At 38.2% G+C, this 6887-nt stretch overlaps 1 pseudogene; it reads right to left on the bottom strand.

Annotated features, from left to right (window-relative positions):
• Nucleotides 1-1354: 1354 nt before the first annotated feature.
• Nucleotides 1355-6037, bottom strand: LOC149204750 (pentatricopeptide repeat-containing protein At4g14050, mitochondrial pseudogene; annotated as a pseudogene).
• Nucleotides 6038-6887: the final 850 nt, after the last annotated feature.

Below are 6887 nucleotides of genomic sequence, written 5' to 3' on the forward strand. Positions count from 1 at the left end.
TAACCAGAAAATCAATAGTGGTCAGCGTAGCAATAAAAGAGTCCTCCTTCAGCTCGGTCAAGGGAAGTCAAACTCAGCCTTCCTCTCTGGTCAAAGTCAGCCCAAACAGTCCTCCAAAGTCCAGTCAACCTTGGTCAAAAGAGAGAGAAAGTCTTTTAATTTTCTGCAGCGAAAATAACTGTCAACACTAATCAAAGTGCCCAGATTTCCTCCATTTGTGTGCCCAACAACTCAGCCCTCCAATATTGAACTTTTGGTGGTCAAAGTAAGTCAAATGAAGAGGAGAAACTCGGTCAAACAAAGTCAAACTGTTATGCTGCAAAAAGTCAACCCAAACAGTCAAAGATGCCTCCAAAAGACTCGCATGTGTGAAGAAGAATAGGCTGCCCAATCTGTATGAACCAATCAATGTAGGAGAGAGAAGGAATGATGTGTTGTGAATGTGCCAAATGAGGTTGGAGGTCTCTTCTATTTATATGTGATGGAGAGGGGTTCAATTTGTCTAATTAACCCCAAGCTGACCTTGACCAATTGCACATGTGTGGGCTGACCTTCAAAATCATATTTCTCCTTGTCCAAATTTAGTGATCCTTAGATCAATTTTGGTCCTCTCGAAAAGAGGAATTCAATGCAATAATCATCTCCTTCAAATGAGTTGTCCAAAGTAGAGTTTGGCCCTAGTTGCACATTTTAACAAGTACACAAAACACATCTTGATAATTAGGACTTTACATCATTTGGGAGTGCTAAATTTCACTGTAACACTCCCAAAAACTTAAATATGTTTAAGAAATGCAATTACCTCTATAATTCAATATATAGCTCGAAGAACTAATGAAATGCAATCACATGTCCATCTCCTTATGTTTATGTCCAACTTTAGTTGAATCTTCAATAGGTGCAAGCCAATCACACCTAGAATTCTTTTATTCATCCTTACAAAAAGCAGTACTTGATTGTCACCCTTGTAAGTCTACAGAAATAATCTCTCTCCATCTTTCTCATATTTTCTTGAACCCATGCTTGTAGAATCAAAGATTCCATACTAAATCTTATCTGATCCCAAAGATCCTTTGCTCTTTCTACCCTAATCCTTATTTTAAATGACTGATTTCCTTCTAATCCTAGCACACTTCAACCTTCTGCTCTCCATTGGTTAGCATGATTATTCAATGCAAAGTTTCGTGTCTAATAATTAACTAATGATTGGTGGCCTCTTCACTGTCATGAATGAGTAATCTTCCCCAACGAGTGAGAAATTGTGAGATGGGTTAAGGTTTTACATTGTCTTTCCTCCGTTCAATCTTGAATCAGTTATTCATGTGCTACTTTATTTCTATTTCCATTTGATAAATCAGTCATTTCATGGGGATCCTTTCCCACAAAATGGCTGGTGTTGATCAACTCTTTATAGACTTGCCTAATGCACCCTATTACGACGTTTGACACTGCCTTGTTTCCATCTGGGTGATAAATCAGTTATTTCATCGGGATACTTTTCCACACAAGGGTCACTGTCAATCAACTCTTGGAGACTTGCATACATCACCCTTTCACTAGGTTAGACAAGCAGCCTCATGCCAAATCAACAAGGGTGTGTTCTATGGAATGGTCAATTATTCATCCACTGAATAATTGTTTGATTCAAATTCTTCATATTTAAATGACAATTCCAACGCAAAAGAGCGGATACAACCATCTTTCTTTACCTTATGTGAGGTTAATCGTAACATTTCCCATAATCAAATCCATGTGAACACTCCACTCCTTTATCCACCTTCAAATAATTTACCCCACCACTCAGGAGATTTGCCTTTAGCTACCACAATAACGGTGGACAAGAATTAATGGAAGATAAAAAATACAGTAGGGCATGGAATGCCTCACCTTTGCTGCAATGTAGAATCATTCAAATCAAGGCAGAGGGGATCACATAACTCATGCATCATTATTAATCTTAAAGGAAATACTTAGGTTGTTCCCTATGGAATCTACCAACCTCAGAAAGGCAATAACCAAGAGGTGGCCAGCAGGAAGCTGAGCCATGAATAACTCCATATAATATTCATATATAAGGATGCCTAAACAAAAAGAATGTTTACAAATATGTGACACTGGCAGTTATCTAATGTTATTGAAAAGGCGGTGGAAAAAGAGGAATAGGACTGTATATAGGGTTTTTATTTTCTTTTCTTTCTAAGAACCACAAATGTCTGTTGAAAAGGTGGTAGCAAAAGAGGAACAGGACTGTATATAGGGTTTTTTATTTTCGTTTCTTTCTAGGAATCACAAATATCTATTACCAAAGACTTTAATTAAGCGGACCCCCCATCAAGGGTTCATAATATTGAAGTAGAATCACTTGGGCGTATGACCTTCCGTGGAAATCACACGGAAAAGGAACTATTTGTGGAAAGACGAGCACCAAGTGTATAACTTAACAGGGTTAGAATCCTATTATGTACAAAGGATGGTAGATTATTTCATTTGTTATATTCAGATATTTTCTATGCAGCTCCTGGAAAGCACGCAACTAAAGGAATGCTCATGCATTCTGATAACCCATCTCAAATATACTTTCAATCTACTAAGTACAGTCAACATCTTGTGAGAGTTGATAAGTTGGTATCTACCACGTTACACTTTTAAACCCTACATTGAATAGTTAATTTCTTGCAACTTTGGTGCAGAGGGAATTGCAACTTATCAATAATATAGTTTGCAGTCACATAGTGCATTATAAGGAGGGTGGGAAGTCGATGATCATAAGTTGGGGGTGGTTGGATATATGCACAAAATGGCTAAAGTAATTCTTTGGCCAGACCAGCACTACCTTCCATGAAACACAAGAGGCATGTATATTGGTACTTCTCCTTAGTAGGGGCTAATATAGAGAGGACATATTTTTCTGGCCTAATTGAAAGTTAATGTTACAATCGGACCAAGTCTTGTTATTTCGTTGTTAATATTATCCCTATTTTTGTTCAGTGATGAATCAAATGCCTAAAGCACTTTCACACTTCCTAATTGTATCTTAATACCAAAAAACAGAATCGAACCTTGAGAAAATTGTTTAACACACCAATGATAATGCACTTCTATAATAAATCTCTAAACTAATCCTTGTATATTACGAATTTCACTTGGCATCACCAATATTCTCCACATGAACACACACTATCCTTGAAACGGTGAAAGCGACTACCATCCCTGATGATAATTTCTCGTTCAGTGATCCCGGAAATGAATTTGGTGGCAGTGTGGCAGTCGACACAGACACGAAGGTTCTTAAAGATCCTTATAGGTGCTCCTGGAGGTGTGTTCATAAGGCCAAAAGCCATTGCCAACTTCTCACTATGGTGACAGAGAATGTTCTCCTTATCCTCCTCCTCTACATCATGAAGTACAAAGTCCATATCCGGCATGTACCCTGCCTCCTTGATCTGGCCATCCAGTCTCTCCAACATTTCATAAATTGGCTCCATTTGTGGGTTGGATCTTTCTTCTGCAGTAAATGAGTACAGTGTGTTTTTAACTTCAATCCAACTGCATCCAGGCCTCTTTTTCACTCCTCTCTCTTTCATCATTTGTCTTACTCTCACTGCATCATCCCACTTGCCAGCTGCAGCATACATGTTTGATAACAGTGTATATGGACCAGAATTCTGAGGGTCCAGCTCAAAGAGACGTTCTGCTGTTCTTTTTCCTAGTTCAATATTACAATGAAGCCTGCAGGCACTTAGTAATGAACCCCACAGCATAGTATCAGGTTTAAATGGCATGTTATGAATGAAGCACTCTGCTTCATCAAGACATCCAGCACGGCCAAGAAGATCAACCATACAAGCATAGTGATCAGCCATTGGAACGATATAATGATCTTCGCTCATAGAATGGAAATAGTAACGGCCTTCACTGACTAGGCCAGCATGGCCGCACGCAGACAGAACACCAATAAAAGTGATGTCATTTGGCTTCATGAGTGACTGTAGCATTTTTTCAAACAATTGCAATGCCTCTTGGCCATTTCCATTCTGAGCATACCCTACAACCATAGCATTCCATGAAACCCTGTCTCGCACAAGCATTTCGTCAAACAATTGTCGTGCATCGTCTATGCTTCCACACTTAGCATACATGTCAACAAGGGCACTGCCAACAACGACATCTGATTGCGACGCAGTTTTGCTGATAAGGGCATGAACCTGCTTGCCTTGTCCTAGACCTGCTATGTTGGCACAAGAACTAAGAATGCTGGCCAAGGTAACCTCATCCAGCTTGACATCTACCGTCTGCATTTGGCAAAACAGCTTTAGAGCTTCCATTGCATGTCCATTCTGTGCATAGCCTACAATCATCGCATTCCATGAAACTACATTTTTTTCCTGCATTTCATCGAATACTCGCCGTGCATCACGTATCCTTCCACAACTTGCATATACTGTGATCATAGTATTCCATGAAATCCTATCTCGCTCAGGCATCTCATCAAATAGTTGGCATGCATGCTCTGTACTTCCACACTTCGCATACATGTCCGTTAAGGCACTTCCCACTACGATGTCAAACACACAATTAGTTTTGCTTATATGGGCATGGATTTGCTTTCCTTGTTCCAGAGCTTTTATGCCAACACATGCGCTTATGACACTGGCTAAAGTGACCTTGTCTGCCCTGATTCCCGCCCTCTGCATTTTGCAATAGAGTGTCAAAGCCTCTTCATCCTGTCCATTCTTCACATGACCTGAGATCATTGCATTCCATGAGACAACGTTCTGTTCAGGCATTCTGCCAAAGATACGGTAAGCATTCTCTATACTGCCACAATTGACATACCCTGTAATCAAAGCAGTCCACATGCAATCATCTCGCTCTGGCATAGACTCAAAAACTTCAACCGCATCATCCATTCTCCCACATTTCGCATACATGTCAAGAAGACTACTACCCAAAAACACATCCCAATTTATTCCACTTGTAATAATCCGAGCATGTACCTGTCTCCCTTGCTCAAGAGCTGCCAGTGCTGAGCATGCGCTTAATACAGTGGCAAAGATGAACTTGTCCTCCTTCATATTCATCCCTTGCATTTCAGAAAGCAATCTTAACGCCTCCTCGCTGTGCCCATGGCGGACACAACCTGCAATCATTAGATTCCACGAAATTTCATTTCGTTCAGGCATTTTTTCAAACAGTTGGCGTGCATCAACTACGCGTCCGCATTTAACATATTCTCCCACCATTGTATTCCAGGAGAAGGCATCTCTGACAGGCATTTCGTCAAACAGTTGTCGTGCAAGTTCTATTTTTCCACATTTGGCATACCCTTCAATGATTGTATTCCATGAGAACTCATTTTTGTTAGGCATTCTATCAAACACCTGGCGTGCATCTTTAATGTTTCCGCATTTAGCATATCCTTGGATTAAAGTGTTCCATGAAAACTCATTGGGCGCAGGCATTCTATCAAATATTTGATGTGCGTCCGCCATACTTGTGCATTTGGCGTACATGTGAAGAAGAAACTTTCCCAGAGAGAAACGCAATTCACACCCAGTTTTGATGATGTGGGCATGAACCTGCTTTCCTTCTCCCAACGTTTTCTGGGCAATGCTTGCTTGTAATAGACGAACATAGAAGTTCGAGTCTGTTAACATACTTTCAACTTCCATGAATAATTATTTTTCCTCAACCAGTAAAATGTTTCAAATCAGTAATATCCGTGCAGATAATTTTTAGAAAGGAGGGTATCATGGGCAATTTTTTCCACTGCCAGCCTAATATCAAACAGTCATAGGCTTTACTTCCATCGACAATTTCAGGGTTCAGTTTCGCTCCTGGTTTCGATGGGTTTTGACGTTTAATGAGCTCCATTTTCGCTTAGTTGCTAGCAATTCTATACCATCAGTTCAATGACTTCACATCAATAACCTGTAAGAGAGCATGAGACCATTACGAAATCTTAGATGAATCCTACTGATAAAATTTATTGACCAAAATTTTAAATTTAGTTTATGTATTCTACATTTATGAAGATGAAAATTAATTCATGGGCTGCTGGAGGAGGTACAATATAGTGAAGACAATATGGAGTGGCTATTGTTATTAATTATTATTTTAATATTTTTGGGAAGATTTCAGAGGAATTCCTAGTGAAGGTAGCCGGGTTCAGGTGTTTTGAACCTTTATCCAAGGGTTATTTACTTTTCTTCTTTTTTCCTTTTCGCTGGAGGAGAGAACAGACAGTTTTCGACCATCCAAGCTAAATATTCAAAATACTAATTTTGTAAAATATTTTTACTATTTAACATTGTAAAAACTCTAAAATAACAAATTTAGAGTAACAATAAAGATATATCCTAAGTGGGAAAGGATAAAAAGATTCATGAAAAATAAGTCATATAAAAAGATATATATCATGTTTCGTTGAATAAATATTTTTAATATTTAACATTGTAAATAAGTGTGCTAAGGGTATTTTTGGATTTATAATAAGATTATCATTCGAGATTAAATTTTGGTTAGGATTATAGTGTATTAGATTTAAAATTTAGTAATTAGTATTAGTATGTATGTATTTATTTAGAAGTGTTGAGGTTTCATATATTTATGTGTTATTGTTATGTAATAATTTATTTTTTTATGGCAACAATATTACTTATACTATCACTTATAATGTATATAGAGGTTTTTTTCCATTGGATTGTTTTTTTTTAGTTTTTTTTATCGTGGTTTAGATGAATTATTTTTCCTGGAAGTTAGAATTTTGATAGTGTCAGACCTTCTCACCTCATCTCTTGTCTTTGGCCTATATTTATTAGTTTGACTCCAGTTGACCCTTTGGGGCAGACTCTTATTACTTGGTTTTTGTCTTGGGTTCAAACCTT

This window comes from Pinus tabuliformis, chromosome 1_2, assembly GCF_031772625.1.
Source record: "Pinus tabuliformis cultivar Carrire ecotype Pingquan chromosome 1_2, CPIR1, whole genome shotgun sequence".
In the NCBI taxonomy this organism is placed as follows: Eukaryota; Viridiplantae; Streptophyta; class Pinopsida; order Pinales; family Pinaceae; genus Pinus; species Pinus tabuliformis.